Below are 21,457 nucleotides of genomic sequence, written 5' to 3'. Positions count from 1 at the left end.
TTGCTCCTACGAATAATACATTTAAATGTTAAAACAGCTTGCCATGCTTGCACACACAATGGTAAGCTCTGCTTACAAGTTTACCCAGTGTAGGCGGTATGTAAAAACTGCTTGCCATAGAACTGCGAGGTCATGGACAACAGCATTTGCAAGCAAGCTAATCTAACAGGGACTCTACTTTCCAGTTAATTCAGTGTGTTCGGCTACAGTGTTGTTCGGTGTTGAAGTGTTTAGATTCCCAGCGCTAGCCTAGTAGGCATTTTAACAGCAACTATTGCTATGCGCTAACACCAGTCAGCTGAGTTTAATTAGCGATAACGTACGGAGATGGTTTCGTAGCCTCTTTGACAGCTCAGTGACATCAGGTATGTAACCTACAAATTTATGTTTTTGCCAGCTAACTTTTAACATGATCTTCATATTCATTGTGATGCTATATGGGCCTCATGCACATGAAAGATTAATATCATGCCATTATGTTGTTTAGAACACACCGTGAAATAGTTTTCACCTTACAACTTTGCTGATAACATTTCAAATGTCAGTTAGCGCATTAGCAAGGATATTGTGTAACGTAAAGGCTACTGTTGATGTTGTTTCATAGCCTTTTGCTTGTGTGTAGTTAGGCCCACTGCTAGATTTTGACAGGAGCTCACGATATCGCTTTAAAGTAAGCTACTTTGGCTCACGCAAGCTGTCAAACACTGTCCACTCGCCTATGTGTGCACCCCTCTGGTTTATACATCCAGTGTTTATGTTAGCTAACTGTATCTGGATGTGTTGCTATCAGAGCAAGACGTTAGAGATGGCGCATGACATGCAGTGATGCCTCGTAAAAAAAAAAAAAAAAAAAAAAAAAAACGCTATTTAAGCACCGAAATGAGGCACCGAAATCCACGTTGTTATTCGATGCAGTTACTACCGTGTGCGTTGGCACCGGTGCCATATTAGAACCGTGTTTCGGTGCCCAACCCTACAAGTCAATAATCTAATTAAAAAAAGATTGAAAATCGAGTCGAATTGTGACTTTAAAATTGAAAATTAAATTGAGGATTTTGAGAATGGTGACAGCCCTAATATGTGTTTGTGTATGTGTGTATTTGTGTCTTTTTCTACCTGCTACGCCTCCGTCTGTCCAGTTAAGTCATCTGCCGTCCAATGGCGAGCCCAGGGCGGGGCTAACCTGTGCACAACCAATCAGCATGACAAGAATGTAAATGGGAGTGGCTTAATTATCAGGAACAACCATCCTTCAAAAACAGGAAAAACACATGCACCTTAAATTAGTGACACACTGTTTCAGACAGACCGTGAGACACTATATGTATGGGACACACACTCTAGGACACAATCAAGCAAGCTACGCTAGCGTCCAGTGTTAAACACTCATCTTTTTGGCTGTTGGGGCCACATAACATCACATAATGTCACAGTGCTTTCAAATAACATCACATAACGTCACAGTGCTTTCAAATAATGTCACATAATGTCACAGTGTTTTTAAACAGTCACAGCTTACTGCGCTGCCTACTAGGTCTCTTCAATGTTACTCATTGGTCCCATAAATTAGAGCATCACATACTCATACCTGCGACTCAGTGCATAACGCATCAGTGTGAACGTACCCCAGTACTCAGTGCATAACGCATCAGTGTGAACGTACCCGGTGCATAACGCATCAGTGTGAACGTACACAGGGCATAACGCATCACTGTGAACGTACCCCAGTACCCAGTGCATAACGCATCACTGTGAACATACCCCGGTACCCAGTGCATAACGCATCAGTGTGAACATACCCAGTGCATAACGCATCACTGTGAACATACCCAGTGCATAACGCATCAGTGTGAACGTACCCCAGTACCCAGTGCATAACGCATCACTGTAAACGTACCCAGTGCATAACGCATCACTGTGAACGTACCCCAGTACCCACTGCATAACGCATCACTGTAAATGTACCCAGTACATAACGCATTAGTGTGAACGTACCCCAGTACCCAGTGCATAACGCATCAGTGTGAACGTACCCCAGTACCCAGTGCATAACGCATCACTGTAAACGTACCCAGTACATAACGCATCACTGTAAATGTACCCCAGTACATAACGCATTAGTGTGAACGTACCCCAGTACCCAGTGCATAACGCATCAGTGTGAACGTACCCCAGTACCCAGTGCATAACGCATCACTGTAAACGTACCCAGTACATAACGCATCACTGTAAACGTACCCAGTACATAACGCATCAGTGTGAACGTACCCAGTACATAACGCATCACTGTAAACGTACCCCAGTACCCAGTACATAACGCATCAGTGTGAACGTACCCAGTACATAACGCATCAGTGTGAACACACGAAGGCATTCAAAAGTGCGGAAGAATACGAATGGGGACAAAGTTAGAGACTTGCTGGGGTGCAGGAGGATCGGATGACATAGGCGTAGCCACGGATGGCCTAGGCCCGCCCACTTGTCACTCTTGCCCGTCCAATTAAAGGGCTTGCGAATTGCGAACAGCCGGCAGTTCCATTTAAAATGTTTCTGCGTAATTGTCAGCTATGATGAAATGCGTTCATATTCCACTTTTTATGTCATAAACGTAGCATGCCTATGAAAAAGCTTTGCAGTGGGATTGTGCAATGGTCAATCTGCTGACCTGATGATCTGATGAAACCTTTATAGCATGACAGAGCATAAGTGGGGCTTTCCAACGAGACCACACACACATACGATCAAGTATGAAAATAAAAATAAATCATAGAATTAAATCAAATTGCATCATATTTACAGTCTGCGTTCACCTGTGCATTCATTAGCCTACTCTCATTTGAATTACTCGCAAACCCGTGATCGGATAGATATGCCACGCATGTCAGATACAAGAGACACAGAGCTATCATTTGATGCCAAGTACATCCGTGTGGGTTATAAAACAGACGAAGTGACAGCAAAATAATAACTTCACATAGGCCTAGCTTGACTTACCCCACGTTTTTGTGGCAAAGCATGTTTATAATCCAACGCTATCATGTGTTTCTCTATGACAAAGCATGTTCATAATCCGGTTTTGAGATCCTAGCAAATTCCTGCATGGCATCCAATTCGAGGCTCACATTGCATCACAACTTGTTCGACAAAGAAAAACACTTTCTTTGCCTTTACTTTGTTCATGGCAATGCAGTAAAATGTTGTCAAATATGATCAATCTATCTCAATAGTGTTTCATGTGACGCACCGAAGCTACATTCATGCATTGTTTTGCTCCAGTCGAAAATGTTTCTGCTGTTGTCAGCTGTGATCAGATACGTTCAATAACTTCCACTTTTATGTCATAAATATAACATGCCTATGATTAATGTTTGTATGGTGTATCTCATCTAGGCTTCTCTTATGTTCAATCAAATGAGCTTTGCCCAGCCGTTTTTTTCTGTGCCCACCCATTTGAACATTTCTGGCTACGCCACTGCGTATGAGTGATGCAGAGTCCTGCCCAGGTCCGATGGCTCGGTGGGTCCTGCATGGGTCCGATGAGGTCGGTGGGTCCAGAACAATAAGGAGAATGAGCTCAGCATGATGTCAGCAATGGCAATGCTGTGAGTTTTAGACAGGAATGGACAGCCCACTTCAATTGTGGTGGAAGAGACGTTTTTGTGTGTGCGTGCATGCGTTTGTGAGAGAGTGTGTGTGTGTGTGTGTGTGAGAGAGAGAGAGAAGTGGGGTTGGGGGTTGGGGGGGCAGGATGTTGCCAGTCCTCATCTCCACTCTTTGCATTGACACGTCTAGAGGGAATTCCCTCTCTGAAAGTACCAGTAATGGCCTGTTTCTGTGTGACAGCTATTAAGTAATCGGTCTCAACACGTTACACGTCAGTCGAGCCGACAGTCTCAGTAGACAAACTGATTCCTTCCGAGTCCTGTGAGCACGAAAGCAGAACCATCACTATCCGACTGGGACACGTTTTCTAAATTAACTATTGCTAACTTAGCCGATTCCACGTTACAATTTTCGTTGTGTCGATTAAGTATAGAAAAGCTAACGTTAACAGTCCCCCTTTTTCGAAATATTTTTGCTGTTGTTGTAGAGCAGTTAGTTTGTATACTCTCGCCACCATGATTTTGTGAAATGTCACTTCAAAATACAGCAGTGAGCGAAAAGAAGAACTTTGAGACTGCTCATTTAGTCTCAGTAGCTAACGTTAACGTTCAAATTTCTCCGACTAGCAAGGCAGCATTAACGTTACAATAGCAGACGTATCTTATAGCTTGTCGGCCTTAACCAACTGGTAACTTGCACGTTCCCTCTCAATAACGTTACAATAAAATACACCCACTGGTGGACATGTTAGTTAAATGAGTTTGTTCAAACATAAAGCAAAATCGTTTAAAATGCTTTAACGTTAGTGGCAGTAAGATTGCCCATGAACTTGGACAAAAGTAAAACAGAAAGGTTACATGGGCTGTCTTCATCTCCGCCGGTGATGCTGGCAAACTCCAGGCAATATCTTCTCTCTGCTTCTCCGCCAGATTCGATAAAGTGGTCTTTAAGTTGCTATAATTCTTTACCAAGTCCGCAGTTAAAATACTTGCATTTTCTGTAGGCTCAAGCAGATTCCCTTTTCCCAAAACCGCTGCTCTCGCTCGGGATTCCGTTCGCCAAGATCAAAGCGCCAAATGTGGGCTTCCGAACGTGTGCGGAGTTCCGCCTGGAGTCGGAGTGCGTCTGCGGTGAAGTCGCACTCGGACAGGAGATCCCCTGCTCTATTGATTATGGAAATAGACGAAGTCAGTGTTGTTGTAATCAGATAATGTCCAAATAGCCTTATTCTTCTAGCCAGTCCTCTTAAACTTCAAGCGCTGAAGATGGAATGTTGTGGAGACACGTTTGTTAGCAAATGCTACTTTATGCTTGTGCATGCATTGAGAAGTGAGAGATTTTTAACCATCGGCACATCAGAGCTTGATATCCTTGGATAGCCCGCCGTAAAGAAAGTTAATGAGCAGGCCTACAAGTTCGTAGATTAAGTAGGCTGCTTCCAATCCAGCATGGTTCCTGAAACTCTGGGAAAAGCGGCCAAAAAAAAGAAACAGACTTAGAGACAGACTTTTTTTATAGACCTATGTTTCATTTAAAAATATGATGATTTCTAGGCTTTTAACGTTTCATTAAAAATATGATGATTTAGCTAGGCTTTTAACGTTTCATTAAAATATGATGCAATTGCATTCACATCAGCTGTGTGTTTATTTACATTTTTATTCACAATTATTAACATATCCCAGATAGCAAAGGGCTGGCGGCTGTCGGCCCACTGGGGGCATAGCTGGCGGTCCGCTGGCATTTTGCTCATCGGTTCTCTGGCGGTCCGCTGGCAGGTTGCAGACAAATGGCCCAATATTTTGCCACTATTGGTCTAAAATCTTTTTAATTTGTTCAGTTATGTATAACAATATAACAAGTTTTGTATAACTCTCTGGACTTGTAACCGGAGGGTTGCCGGTTCGAGCCCCGACCAGTGGGCCGTGGCTGAAGTGCCCTTGAGCAAGGCACCTAACCCCTCACTGCTCCCCGAGCGCCGCCGATGTAGCAGGCAGCTCACTGCGCCGGGATTAGTGTGTGCTTCACCTCACTGTGTGTTCACTGTGTGCTGTTTGTGTTTCACTAATTCACCGATTGGGTTAAATGCAGAAACCAAATTTCCCTCACGGGATCAAAAGAGTATATATACTTATACTCTTTTGATCCCGTGAGGGAAATTTGGTCTCTGCATTTATCCCAATCTGTGAATTAGTGAAACACTCAGCACACAATGAGGTAAAGCACACACTAATACCGGCGCAGTGAGCTGCCTGCAACAACAGCGGCGCTCGGGGAGCAGTGAGGGGTTAGGTGCCTTGCTCAAGGGCATTTCAGCCGTTCCTACTGGTCGGGGTTCGAACCGGCAACCCTCCGATTACAAGTCCGAAATGCTAACCAGTAGGCCACGGCTGAAGTGCTAACCAGTAGGCCACGGCTGCCCTGTGAGCTGGAGGTCTGAGACGGCTGCCCCGTGAGATGGTGATCCAACGGCGGACTTGTGTTGTGCTTGCCGCTGGGCTCAGCGCAAAATACCAGCGACTTCCAGCGCGCCGCGGTCAAAGTTCAATTTGAGTTATCGCACCTGTTAAACTCTCGCGAAAAAGTCTGAAATGCAGACGTTTTCCTGAACACACTTTTGTCCTCTGCCTTCGAGTGGATACTGTGATCTCCAGGTCGTGAAGGCGGCACAGTTTGATCTTTGCTACCCCAGAGCTAACTAACTTAATGGCAAGTTGCATTGCACGTTAGCTCTGGGCTAGCAAAAATCAAAGTGTGACGCCGTCACCTACCAGAGATCACAGTATCCAGGGTGCGATTTGTAGGGGGGGATGGTGAGGATTTCCCCCCTCTGGTTTTCCTATCCCTACCTCTGCTAAATTATTTTTATCGTCGGGGGGGGCAACATTTATCCCCCTCTGCCCCTCATATTGATTAATGCTACATCATATAAGTAAAGCGCTGCAACGTGAGAACAGTCTAGTAGGCTAGCCTACATAATAATCTGACATCAGAAACGCACCGTCACCATCAGCACTGATGCTGCTGACACAGTGGCTGCGTGATAACTTAATTTGGCCTTGATCGTGCAGGACATCTCAGAATGTTGAGTGTGTAATCCATCATAAATGGCTAGGTTCAATGGAAAAGTTAGCTGGACAAATGAAAGAAAACGAGAAGGATTCAGTGAAGCATAATAATGTTTTAGAACCTTCAAAATGAGAAAACTGATGCAACTGAGATGGAGGACAACTGCACGTACAGTAGAACGTAGGCCTATGGTCCGAAGGAATTTACATTAAATGAGGAGATATTTGCTGAATGTCACAAAAATTGTTACAGAAATTGCTTGGCATCGCTTATTCAATGGCTCTCTACCGAAACACCTGTAGTTTGCGGAGGACGAACGAGAAAGCACTCGTTTGATAAATCAGCCAGTAGTAGACAAATAACTTTTAGAAATAATCTGTACTGCAAAAACGAATGTTGATGGGTATTTAAACTATCTAGCGGGTGTTTTAACAGCTGCAAGAAATAGAAGCTTCATGGTATTTATGTTCTGGTTCGTAAATTATTTTCATAAAACTTCAAGTTGCCCTATAACTTTACTCTCCAAACTCTTCACTGCACTGTAGGCAATTAACTGACAGTATGATAGGCTATTTATTTTCTGTAGGCTACAATAAACACATTTATTATTTCAACTTTTGCAATATTACGCACTTGGCTACTGAACGCAAATCAGCAGGAGAGAGAATGCACGTAGCCTACGCAGCGTGTAGCGCAATTTGTAGGCTATTTGGTTACCAACTTACACTGTTAGCCAATTCACTAACTTAAGACTTCAGTGCCATCATATACAACATTTTTTTACACAACAAATACAGAAAGGATGGAGGCAGTAAAAGTAGAGAAGTCATTTCAGATGGGGCAAGAACAAGGTGAATTTGCATGCTTGTCAAAACGTAGTCCTACCCTGCATTAGAGGAGCTGATCATCATACCAAGCACACTCGCTGTTTAAAGTCATACACCACGGTAAACTAAAACTAAAATGTTACAAAGGTGGCAAAAATAATATAGGGTATTATTAGCCATGACATTACTAGGCTATGAATCGTTCGTTCATTTTTTTTTTTTTGGGGGGGGGGGGGGGGGGGGTTACAAACTTATTCAAAATCATCCCCCCCTCTGGTTTTTACACAAATCGCACCCTGACAGTATCCACTCGAAGGCAGAGGACAAAAGTGTGTAGAGCAAAACGTTTGCATTTCCGATTTCTCCGCGAGAGTTTAACAGGTGTGATAATTCCAAACCCCCATGTTATTTTCCCATAGGAAAATATTGTCATTGGTGTTTCTGGCGAGGATTTGAGATTGCATTGTGTAGTTTAAATAAAACAAGATTTCGAAATGGCTTGCATAGTTTGTATAGGCTATTAATAGTTTTGTATACTGCTAAATACATGCCTAAAATGGTGGTCCATTTGGGTGTGTGTGTGTGTTGTGTGAATGTGGGGGTTGTGCGAGTGTGGTGTGTGTTGTGTGTGTGTGGTGTTAATATAGACTGCTTATGCTCTGTGTGGTGTGTGTGTGTGGTATGTGTGTGTGGTTTGTGTGTGGTGTTAATATAGACTGCTTATGCTCTGCGTGGTGTGTGTGTGGTATGTGTGTGGTGTATGTGTGTGTGTGGTATGTGTGTGTGGTGTTAATATATCTGCTGCTTATGCTCTGTGTGGTGTGTGTGTGTGGTATGTGTGTGGTGTTAATATATCTGCTGCTTATGCTCTGTGTGGTGTGGTGTGTGTGGTGTTAAGACTGCTTATGCTGCTTATGCTCTGTGTGGTGTGTGTGTGGTGCTTATGCTCTGTGTGGTGTGTGTGGTGCTTATGCTCTGTGTGGTGTGTGTGTGTGTGGTGCTTATGCTCTGTGTGGTGTGTGTGTGTGTGTGGTGTGTGTGTGGTGCTTATGCTCTGTGTGGTGTGTGTGGTGCTTATGCTCTGTGACCCATAAGGAAACCCTGAAGGGCACAAAGGTCACTTGAGGTTGACATGGCGACCAGACCAGAGCAGAGGTTATCAGCCAGCAACATCATGATACGCACGCACACACAGACACACACACACACAGGAGGTTATCAGCCAGCAACATCATGATATGCACGCACACACACACACACAGGAGGTTATCAGTCATCAACATCATGATACGCACGCACGCACGCACGCACGCACACACACACACACACACACACACACACACACACACACACAGGAGGTTATCAGCCATCAACATCATTATACACACACACACATGATCATGATGACTTCAGACAGCGAAGCTGTTCTTGTTGAAACCTGTCCCCCAAATTATAATTTCTTCCACTCAACTAGACGGGAATTGCCAACATTCTCTCAAACAATACCGGTAGTTGCACTAAAGTCAACTTTGGCGACTTATCTTCCTTCGAGTACATCACCTTCACTCTGAAGGCTGACCCAGCTGTACTCCTATTGACCTTATACCGCCCTCCTAAACTATGGACTCCTATTGACCTTATACCGCCCTCCTAAACTATGGACTTCTATTGACCTTATACTGCCCTCCTAAACTATGGACTTCTATTGACCTTATACTGCCCTCCTAAACTACGGACTGCCCTCCTAAACTATGGAGTTCTATTGACCTTATACTGCCCTCCTAAACTATGGACTTCTATTGACCTTATACCACCCTCCTAAACTATGGACTGCCCTCCTAAACTATGGACTTCTATTGACCTTATACTGCCCTCCTAAACTATGGACTTCTATTGACCTTATACCGCCCTCCTAAACTATGGACTGGCTTCCTCAACCAGTTTTCTGAGCTTATGTTGCTCATCATCACTATCTATGATCGGATAATTGTAAATGCCGATTTCAATATCCATGTCAATAAGACGACAGTCAATAAGACAAAGAAGCCAGTAAGTTCCTTAATGTCTCGGACAGTTTAGAGCTAAAGCAGCATGTTACGGGGTCTATCCACTACCTTGGCAACACCCTCGATCTAGTCATTAGGGATAGAAGTCACGGACTTATCAGTAAACGATATAAATATGTCTGATCATTATTGTGTATCCTTTACTGTCGTACTAAACACATTAAATATGAATCCCGAAATTACAATAACATCACAATTCTTGGACATTAGAGCAGAACAGCAGTTCATAGCTCTTGCAGATTCTATAAATGTAGATATTTCAAATAAGCCAATTGACCAAATGGTAGAGGCTTTCAATAGTGAACTAGGCTCTCAATAGTGAACTAGGCTTTCAATAGTGAACTAGGCTCTCAATAGTGAACTAGGCGTCCTGCTAGACAGGGTGGCACCCTTTAATACTAAGGCTACGTTTATACATGGACGGCTATTTTGATAAACAGACATTTCACCCTCTCCATTTTCAAAAATAACATTGTGCACACCTGGCAGTTTTCAGAGAAGTTTCCCCCAAGAGCATGCCAAACCTGTCGGTGGCAAGTGTAAGTTGAAGCTCAATCCCACGTTAGCCAATCAGAATCCCAAAAATAGCAACAAATCACTTTCTACTTCTCTTTTGAACTGTTTTTGCAAATGCAAACAGGCCAAAAGCGTTTGCACAAACGTAAAAATGAGTACCACCTTAATAGCATCCATGATCTGTAGCCAAACAAACTGTAAACCTAAGGCGCTTACATGACCTTAAGCATTTTCTGACGCATAATGTGACGTTTGAGAACCTAAAACCCTGTTTCTCCCAGTTGACATGACAACACATAACCGGCATTATCAGAAATCTCCTCTTAGGCCGGAGTTTTTAGAAATAATCGTTTTCTGTGGTAAAAACGGGGTTTTCGTGTAAATGAGAGGCCAAACCGCAGGGAAATATCTGCATCTTCCCTTTGTGTAAACGGGGCCTAAAAAACGCCCTGTAGAAAACTGACTCCCTGGACGTGACCTAAAAAGAGATCATGTGATCATGGGTTTCATAAGGGTTATACTAGTGCATGGGTTCTCATGTTTTAAAGGGATGTGATCATGGGTTTCATAAGGGTTTATACTAGTGCATGGGTTCTCATGTTTTAGAAGAATGTAGTCATGAGTGTCATAAGTCTTAATGCCACTGCATTTGCTGTAAGCAGGGTGCAGGTCATTGTATCCTGTGTAGGCCAAACCAACTGTCAGATGAGTGGGGTGAGTGGAAAAGTACTGGGGGTAAAGGGAAGGGGGGTGTTATCAAGCTGTTGTTGCTGATTGGATCATGAACGGCCACAGCAGCGAAGATGAATGACTGACTCTTCTGTATTATTGTGTTACATGCTCCAAATGTAAAGCACTTTGAGCTAAATTCTGTGTATGAAAGGTGCTATACAAATAAAGCTTATTATTATTATTATTAGGACACACACACACACAGGAGGTTATCAGCCATTTAGAGCAACATCCCAAACGGCACACATAAATCTTACCGATGTCGGGCCGATGAATGCCGTTACAGTCTAGAAGACATCGCATAGGAAGCGTTTGCTCATTGGCAAGACATCGCCGGGATGTCGTCAAATCATCGAAAACGACAATGAGCCAATGTTTCAACGACTCATCGTTTGCACATTGGCAAGACATCGCCGGGATGACGGCAAATCATCGAAAACGACAATGAGCCAATGTTTCAACGACTCATCAACGCTATGCCCACCCCCGGCTTATACGACCTTTATTTATTTAGGTCGGAACTTGAGATTGCACATTTTACACTAGGCTATAAATGATTAGATCTATAAAGACACAAGAAAGATGCCAGAAATATTTTCAATTCATTTTATTTAATGTTTAAAAAAAGTCTGAATGATGAAAAAATGCTGTTCTTCTCCTGCAAGAGACAAAAACAACAATTAATTCACCGCAACACTTTCATCTTTAAAGTCTACCCTTACCGATTGCTGTTAAGGAATTTTCATAGATGCAGAGAACCACTACCGAGCTCGGAGAAATAGATTTCAAACCCATTAGCATTACCTCAGCTGATATTTCAATCAAGCAGAGGCGAGCTAATGCCGTTACTTGGCTAGCGCGCTAACGCCGGCCAAAACACGAACTCTGGAAGTGACTAGAGAAAGTTGGGACTGAAACGTAGCCTACATTTGCTTTGGGAACTTTGGCTGATGCATTTATCTGTGCATTTCCTCTGTGCAAAGGCGTTATGATGACACGACCAGCAGGTTAGCTTAGCCAAGACAGTAACGTTAGCTATCATGACCACATTCTACCGAGGCACCATTGAGAGCATCCTCTCCAGCTGTATCGCTGTGTGGGGCGGAAGCTGCACTGAATACAACAGGAAAGCCCTGCAGCGCATAGTGAACACAGCTGGAAGGATTATTGGTGCTTCACTCCCCTCCCTGAAGGACATTTACACCACCCACCTCACCCGCAAGGCGACCAAAATTGTGAGTGATGCAAGTCACCCCGCTCACAATCTGTTCGATCTACTGCCCTCTGGGAAGAGGTACAGAAGCCTGCGCTCCCGCACTACCAGACTCACCAACAGCTTCATACACCAAGCTGTAAGGATGCTGAACTCTCTCCCTCCTCTCCCCCCTCCACCCTCAGCTACATAACATCCTGGACATTGGACCCACAATGGCCGCGTGCACTACTCCACTTGCACACTTGCACACTTGTACACTTTACAACTTGTTGTTGTTGTCCTGAAAACACAACACTTCTGCTGCTCTTACATAACTTGCACCACATGTCACTTTCTTTCTTACTTAGGTCAAACAGAACTACCCAAGCCTTTTATTGGCCTGACTTTGCACTAGTATTTTATTGACTGTCTATGCACAATTTCAACCAAATTTTGCTGCTCTTATTTTTTTTCATTATTATATGTGCCCTCTTATTTACTTACTTTTTTGTTTACTTGAATGTTATGTTTGTCTGTGGACTTAAATTGGTAAAATATGTCTTGTCTTCACCGTGGGATAGTGAGAGACGTAATTTCGATCTCTTTGTATGTCTGGAACATGTGAAGAAATTGACAATAAAGCTGACTTTGACTTTGACTAATAGCCTAGCTCCCACTCCTCTCCATACAAAAACGACAGCCTTTCCTGGGTTAAGTCTCACGGTCAAATAATAACTTGCTATTCTTACACCCAAGCATATTGCTGTCCTTGTACCGGTAATCATGGATGCTGTAGTGTTAACATTTCGCCATAGCCGCTAGCTAGGTTTAACATATTTTCCAGTGTTAGCTCAACTAGCTAACGTGAATTAGTTCACAACGAAGTTGTAATTACCCCAAAACAGCTCTTTATAAAGTAATGTACACCAAGTTATGGCTTAGGCTAGCAGGCAAATATATAAACAGTCATACAATTGACACAATGCCTATTTTCTGACAATTTACATGAGTGAATTTACCAACCTGAAAATCGCTGCTCCAGGAGGCTGATCTGACGTGCCTGGCTGCCTGCTACACACGCAGAAAAAGAACAGATAGAGCTGGATCTGCGTTGGGAAGTAGGAACAATCAAAAGCCAACATACATGGATGCTGGGGTAAAAAAAACAGATGGCGAGATCTGCTTTGGGTAGTAGTGTAACAGGTCACATTTCTATTGTTTTATAATTACACAAAGATGGTTTTTGCCTTGACACACTGCCTTGTATCGCCAGTACAGTGAGAGTCCTAGTGGGCCTCCGTAGTCTCCCGCCCCCTCTAATGTATCAATTTTTCATATTCATATTTTGCTGTGCCCTTCACCTCTTCCCTGTCTCTGTCACTTTGGGGAAGAGGTATGTTATCTGTCTATCCCTCCTTTCATATTATATTAAATATCTTCACCCTATACTGTCTTTCACTACTATCATAACTATCACTTTACCTATATTTCCTTTCTGTACACTTTGTTTTATCTATTATGGAGCTTTCTTGTTTATTTCTTTATATTTTTTTATATTATATTTTCAGTAGTTTTGAGAACATGCCGGGACCCAGTAAGCCCATGACATTCTCTATTCCTGTATTGACAAGAAATAGAACACAAATGCATCGAGCTTATAGGGTAAACCAGTCCAATCTCCTACCCGTACCACATCAACCTCAGATTTCCCCCATGGATCATATTTCCCCAACACTTAAACTAACAAAACTAGCACTCCTAAATATCAGATCTCTTTCAAACAAATCATTCTTAATTCATGATCTAATTTGCACACACAACCTTGATTTTTTACTTTTAACTGAGACATGGTTAGATCAAGCAAACAGTGCTGCTACTCTCATCGAATCAGCTCCCCCAAACTTCAGTTTTTTGAGTGCTACCAGAGCAAATAAAAGAGGTGGGGGGATAGCCACAATTTTCAAGACGTCTTTTCAGTGCAATCAGTCGTCATTCGGTGACTTCACTTCATTTGAATATCTGTGTGCATGCATTAAGTCTTCTCCTCAGATTTTATTACTGACAATTTACAGGCCTCCAAAACATTCAGCTAAAGTTTTTCTTGAAGAGCTAGGTGAACTGCTATCAGTTGTTTGCATAGAGTATGACTGTCTTATTATATCAGGGGATCTAAACTTGCATGTGGATAATCCTGAAAACAATTATGCCAAGGAATTCATTGCACTAATCGATACTTTCTCCCTAACACAGCATGTACAGGGGCCAACACACTCTCTCGGCCATACCCTCGACCTTGTTATCACAAAGGGTCTCGATGTCTCTACAGCTGTTAAAGACCTGGCCTTATCTGATCATTTTTGCGTGTTCTTTGATGTGTCTATGTCCCCACACACTCAAAACACAGCTATGATGGTAAAAAGGAGAATCATAAATGATCAGACAAGTGCTCTCTTTGAGCAAGCACTTTCACTAAAGTCAAGTCAACTGTCAGACTCTGAAGACTTATTTGATCACTTTAATGCAAAAATGGCAAACATTATGGATGACATTGCTCCATTACAATTCAAGAAAGTTAAGGACAAACAGAAAGCACCATGGAGGCAAAAACAAAGAGTGTAGGAAGACTGAAAGAAAATGGCGTAAATACAAACTTCAGATCCACTATGAAATCCATAAAGAGATGCTCCGCACATATAACTCTGAAATATGCAAAGCAAGACAGTCTTTCTTTTCTAACATTATCAATAGAAGTTCAAATAACACTTGTATTCTATTTTCAACTGTTGATAAGTTAACAAATCCCCCCTCACAATTAGCGCCTGAACTTCTCTCAACTAATAAATGCAATGAGTTTTCATCTTTTTTTAAAGGTAAAATTGACAAAATCAGACTCAACATATCTGCTCAATTACAAATTCAACAACCTGAACTTCCAGCAACAAACAGAGGGAAACTAAACTTGATGTCAGAGTTCAGCTTGATAGACTACGAAACACTTGAAAAAACGGTACAGAATCTCAGCCCTTCCACATGTGTCTTAGACACTCTGCCTACCAATTTCTTCAAAACTGTTTTTCACCTCATAGCGGCGGATGTCCTTCAAATTGTAAATGTATCATTGCTGTCTGGCACTTTTCCTAAGTCACTGAAAACAGCTGTTGTAAAGCCACTTCTCAAGAAGAATAACCTGGATGCCTCCATGCTAAACAATTACAGGCCCATATCCAATCTACCTTTTATTGGCAAAATTATTGAAAAAGTAGTCTTTAATCAATTAACCACCTTCCTAACATCAAATGGGTATTTTGATTACTTTCAGTCTGGTTTTCGGGCAAATCACAGCACTGAAACAGCTCTCATTAAAGTTTCCAATGACATACGCCTCAACACAGATTCAGGTAAAACATCAGTCCTAGTGCTACTGGACCTTAGTGCAGCATTTGACACTGTTGATCACAATATTTTACTACACAGACTAGAACACTGGGTTGGATTTAAAGGCATAGTTATCAGCTGGCTAAAATCATATCTACAAGAAAGGAGCTTCTTTGTTGCCATCGGAAACTGTACCTCAACACCAACGTCCTTGACCTGTGGTGTTCCCCAGGGGTCGATCTTGGGGCCACTATTATTCAACCTCTATATGCTCCCACTTGGACAAATCATTCAAAATAATTTGATTTCATATCATAGCTATGCAGATGACACACAAATTTACTTAGCTCTATCACCAAACAACTATGGTCCTCTTGAATCTATGTGTCAGTGTATAGAACAAATCAACACCTGGATGTCTCAAAATTTTCTTCAGCTGAACAAAGAAAAAACTGAAGTAATTATATTTGGTAAAAATGAGGAAAGACTTAGGGTTGCCACTCTCCTTGACACAAAAGGGTTGAAGGCAAAGGATACTGTTAAAAACCTTGGTGTATTAATTGACAGTGATCTAAATTTCAACAGCCACATGAAAGCGATAACTAAATCAGCTTTTTACCACCTCAAAAATATTGTCAAACTCAGAGGGCTGATGTCAAAACATGACTTAGAAAAACTCATTCATGCATTTATCTCCAGCAGGGTTGATTACTGCAATGGACTGTTCACAGGCCTTCCTAAAAAGACTATTAAACAGCTTCAGGTGATACAAAATGCAGCAGCTAGGACTCTAACAAAAACTAAAAGAACTGACCACATTACTCCAATTTTTAAGTCCTTGCACTGGCTTCCAGTAAGTCACAGAATTGACTTTAAAGCACTATTGCTTGTTTATAAATCAGTAAATGGAGCAGGACCTAAATACTTGTCAGACATGCTTCAGCAGTACACACCTTCTCGTCCTCTCAGGTCCCAGGTGAAAAACCTGCTAGTAAAACCTACAGTTAGAACTAAACATGGTGAAGCAGCTTTTAGCTGCTATGCGGCTCAGCTGTGGAACCAACTTTCGGATGACATTAAAAAGGCCCCAACTGTAGCCAGTTTTAAATCTAGACTTAAGACCAAACTGTTCTCAGACGCTTTCTGCTAACTGTGCCGAGTTACAAATTCTGAATCTGCCTCGATAATTATTCTACTTTGTCTTTTATTACTTTTTTTACTACTTTTGCCTTTGTTTTTGCTTACTAATTATTCTTTATTTTTAAATGATTTTACCTTGTGTTTTATGTTTTCTTTTTATTATGATCTTTACCTTTTAACTATTCTTTGACTATATTGCCCTTCTATGCTTTTATTTGTTATTATCGTTTGGTTTTGTTTATGTAAAGCACATTGAATGACCTCTGTGTATGAAATGTGCTATATAAATAAACTTGACTTGACTTGACTTTTGTACTTTCGTGTCACATGGTGTAAAATGAACCTGTGGCTGCAGCCTGTACCCTGTATAATGCTACTGTATGTTGTTAGCGATCGCTAGTACTTAGCATGCTATTTATAATTCACCACAGGAGTTGGGGGAAGGAGAACCTACTGCCTGCTTCACTGTATTGTCCCTATTGTTTTGCAGGTGTGTCATTGTTTTCTGTTTGTTTAGCACTTTGTCATGGTGTTATTTTGCTTGTAACCTTGTACAGTTAATTAGCATGCTAGCTCCCGCTAGCGTAGTTGCTAACTAAGTTAGCCATACTAGCTAGCTACTTCCATTAGGTCTCTATCAGGAGCTAGGCTAGGTAGCATAGTTTAATGGTTAAATCCTAGCGACTAGTAGTGTTAACCTTTTAAATGTAATGATTGATGTTACTTTTATTTTATATCTTTATTTTGTATTTAGTATGTTTTGTGTGGGTTACCTGTGCTTTTTGGCCCTGTCTCTGTCACTTTGGGGAAGAGGAGTTGGGGGAAGGAGAACCTACTGCCTGCTTCACTGTATTGTCCCTATTGTTTTGCAGAGAGAATAAAAGCCCGCGAATACATCGTCATCCCGTGTCACGTCAGTCACTCAAAAACAGCAAATCACAACGCAGAGTGTATTCCACCGGTCACAGTAGGAACGATCAAAAGCCAACATACATGGAAGCGACTTCAGGCCGATACCCCTGCGACATTATTATATGGGAGGATTCCATGCTGATCTGAAACCGACATCGGGCAGATGTATGTGTGCTGTCTGGGATCATGATACACACACACACACACTACTCTCTCTCTCAGATACAATATCTTTATAAAAACTAGAAAATGTAATTCCCGAGGAATTACCAGCACACGCACAGCATCACTTTGCAGGTGCGCTCTCTCTCTCTCTCTCTCGCAACAGGACTTGTCACCGCTGAAGTCAAATTATGCTAGGTGCTTCTACATCCAGTCCCGACGGCATGGGGGGGCTTTGGGGGGCCAGGCCCGTCCTGGAAGTCATCTGTGCCCGCCCTGGACGAGCTTGGCTGCTCCAGCCAACCCCAATCCCATAGATTGATTTTGAACACTTATTAAATGTAGGCCTAGCCTATACGTTTGTCAGTCTAGCAAGTAGCAAATAAAACTTGTCAAATCTGTATTATTCCGTAGCTAATCAATCAGGAACATTAGGTAAGCCCATCACCTAAATGGAGAGGAGGTTACGTGGCGCAGTCTACTTCACTTCTGCACTAACCCCTGTCATCCGATGACAAATATAGCTTATCGGCTCGCAGGTAGGCTATATCTCATATCGTAGTTAGTAGAAGTATGCCTAGTAGTTTCTGGGTTTGTTTGATAGCGTTAACCTTTACAGTTTTTTTCTTCTGACCTAGTCGGAGAACAGGGAGCTTACCACTCCAGGGCCGAAGTTATCCGTAACTTCGGGGCTAACTCCCTAACACTCTATCTGAAAGTGGTTAGCAAATGAACGAGGATTTTGGTTTTATCTGCGGATTTATTTTTGCATTTTTTTTTTAATATGACTAGCTCCAGTCTCAACAGCACGTCTACTTTTTCCACACGCATCTCAGTTCTAACACACATATCCCCTCTTGCTTTCTCTCTCTCCATCCCTGCGCACAGGGCTCTCTTAAAGGAGCTGCACCATTTTACAACAATTGGATCTACATTTTCATATTGGAATGTTTTGTCAAGTGTAAGCTTAAACTACCGTGATCAATTTAAGTTCCAGTGCCCCCCCTGGAAAGTTGTAATGCCCGTCTGTGAATTTGTGTCTGCCGCCGGGTCTGTCTACATCAACTGCTAACTGACAGAAAAAGAAAACAAATGTTTAGCGATCAGGAACTGTCAGGAATTTGTTCTCCATTTGAAGAATGCAATCGATTACGTACGTGCACAGACAGCTGTAACAGACACGGAGCGCGTTGTAGGCCTTGGCCACATTACTTACGGTTACTTTCACTTCCTAGAGTGCGCATTCATTACGTGAAAGCCGCTTCATACCAAAACAGCGATCAAACATTATCAAATTTATCATGACGTGTTGTCACAAACACTCCAATTAGAAAATCAAAACCAAAATCATGTACATGTAAATAAAGACTATGTTAAGTGTTGTTATCTCATTGATGCTTGTAGCCTATAATGGGGTGGAGGATGTAATAGCCTAGGCTATTTTTGACCTGATACATTTGCCTAAATAAAAGGCCTTAAATTGGAAGTATTTTAGCTTTGATTCTCTTTTGACGCTTCATGGTAGATCTTGTCTTTGTTCAGGGCGAGGTCAGGGATCTTGGGCTCAAAAAGGTTGGTGACCACTGCTGTAGACCATAAACTGGCTATTGGCTATTTATATGACCAATGTATTTGTTCAACTTTATGAAGCAGAATTACGCACTGCTACTTGCAACGTAACACATTTTTGTTGGCAGGAGAGAGAATGACAGCGATTAACAAATTGCACTTGTTGCTGGTAACCAATAAATAGGGCCTACTATATATATATTTTTTGCAAACAACAAAAACAGAATAAAGTAGGCTACTTTGTTGCTCCAACCCTTCCAACATTAATGGGGACGAATGTTGACATTTTCCGTATTTTGCGTGAGAAACCCGGGAAATCTCCCTTATTTTCATTGTTCAATGTTGACAGAGCTATGGAACGAAAGAGAACGTTATATGGCCAATAACAAGCCACTTTGATTTTTTGCTGTTTTCATTAATACAAAAGATGGGTGACCCCCCCTCCTACACAAAAAAAAGTTAGGTGACCCTCCCCTCAACAAAGAATAAAAAGACATGACCCTCCCCTATTTTCCTCCGGTGGCCGTTAGGGTTGCCACTCTCCTTGACACAAAAGGGTTGAAGGCAAAGGATACAGTTAAAAATCGTGGTGTATTAATTGACAGTGATCTAAATTTCAACAGCCACATGAAAGCAATAACTAAATCAGCTTTTTACCACCTCAAAAATATTGCCAAACTCAGAGGGCTGATGTCAAAATATGACTTAGAAAAACTCATTCATGCATTTATCTCCAGCAGTGTTGATTACTGCAATGGACTGTTCACAGGCCTTCCTAAAAAGACTATTAAACAGCTATTAATCTGCCCCGTGCACACACACACTCTCTCTCTCTCTCTCTCCCTCAACAGGCGCATCCCTCCTCAGCAGGCACATGTAATCCAAACATTCACAGTCGTGCAAGATGACTGGCTAAATTGCTATTAAATCCGGTTAGCATCATTAGCACACTGCACGAATTTGTTCAGAACTGTTGCATTCAAATTGACTGCTAAATTCTAATTATCTCAATCCCGATGTGAATGGAAAAGTATTTTCCAAGACTCAAACGGGCCTGTCCCAAGGAGAAAAAGTATTCATTTGAACTAACCAGTAGACTATGATAAACTAGCAAATTAAGCTAGGCCTACTTTGTTTACAATATTTCCAGGCTTCAACCAGTGCTGCTTTTCATTCAGACTTATGTGCACATTTATTTATTTGAGTGTTTCTCATGATTGTGTTGATATTTCTTTTTCCTGTTTGCTTTGATTGATAACTGAGGTGATTAAAATCAGAGGAGGGTTAAGTTTAAAATAAAAGTGTTTTTTGAACTTTTTTTTCCTTCTGGTCCTTTTTTTTAAAAAAAAATCAATAATTAGCGATATCGACTGATATGAAATACTTATATTGTGATACAGTTTTCAGCCATATCGCCCAGCGCTATGCTATATAAATAAACTTGACTTGACTTGACTAAGAGAGCCAGATTGTGTGCTTAAAGCCTGAGAGTAGATAGTTTAAAAAGTTGAATGTAGATAGTGTAATGGATGTTGATAGACAGAAAGTTTATTGGATGTTGATAGGCAGATTGTTTAATGGATGTTGATAGATAGTTTAATGGGTGGATGAGTGAATGGTTTAATGAAGATGGATAGATAAAAAGTTGCATGGAATGTGCCTTATATCCTTCTAGAATGGAGAGGCACTAAGACAGTTGGCCTAGTTGAGCAGAAAGCAGTTGATACAGGTGCAATCAGTTTAACTGGCTCTTTGAGGGGGCCTAGTTGAGCAGCTGGCCGTCAAATCAATTTAATTAGCCCATTGTGATGTCATAGTGCCAAAGCAAAGTCTATGGGGAAAGATAACCTTGATTTCAAAAAGTATAAAGTTTACAGAAACTAAAAGTGCATTGCACAGGTGTCATTTTCAAGATCTATATTACAAAGTTTGAACGAAGTTTCTACGTTAAACGGTTGAAGCTGAATTAGACGCAGACATTTTGGTTAGAAGAAGAAGACTTCGGATAACATCATTTTCATGCACTGTAATAAAGAATACAAATAAAAAGAAATAAAACTAACTTGATTATATATAATTTTAACTGAATTATATATCATTTTAAGTTTATCATTTACTCTCTCTCTCTCTCACACACACACAAGCTTGTCCGTGGAGGCACAAGGGGTATTGTGTGTGAGAGATGTACATACACACACACACACACACACACACACACTGGTGCAGAGTGTCAGTCAACAGGAAGCACTTAAACACTAATCAGCCTGATAGAGGTTTGGCTCAAGAAGCAC

At 41.7% G+C, this 21,457-nt stretch overlaps 1 protein-coding gene and 1 long non-coding RNA gene across 2 annotated transcripts in view; one reads left to right on the top strand and one right to left on the bottom strand.

Moving 5' to 3' along the window:
* LOC121705561 (gap junction gamma-1 protein-like) overlaps positions 1 to 4,932 on the bottom strand; it is a 19,807-nt gene extending 14,875 nt beyond the window's left edge. The window contains exons 1-2 of the mRNA XM_042086597.1: positions 4,461 to 4,932; positions 1,117 to 1,183 (exon numbers count right to left, since the gene is read on the bottom strand). The gene's annotated coding sequence lies outside the window, so the exon portion shown is untranslated. The remainder of the gene's footprint in view (positions 1 to 1,116; positions 1,184 to 4,460) is intronic.
* Positions 4,933 to 13,357: 8,425 nt separating this feature from the next.
* Positions 13,358 to 17,425, top strand: LOC121705987. The gene is made up of 3 exons (XR_006030951.1): positions 13,358 to 13,401; positions 16,955 to 17,013; positions 17,396 to 17,425. It is a non-coding gene; the product is annotated as an uncharacterized LOC121705987 (long non-coding RNA).
* Positions 17,426 to 21,457: the final 4,032 nt, after the last annotated feature.

The sequence above is a fragment of the Alosa sapidissima genome, chromosome 3 (genome assembly GCF_018492685.1).
Source record: "Alosa sapidissima isolate fAloSap1 chromosome 3, fAloSap1.pri, whole genome shotgun sequence".
NCBI lineage: Eukaryota > Metazoa > Chordata > Actinopteri > Clupeiformes > Clupeidae > Alosa > Alosa sapidissima.
The sequence above is the reverse complement of the archived record's forward strand: the minus strand, read 5'-3'. Positions and strand labels throughout refer to the sequence as shown.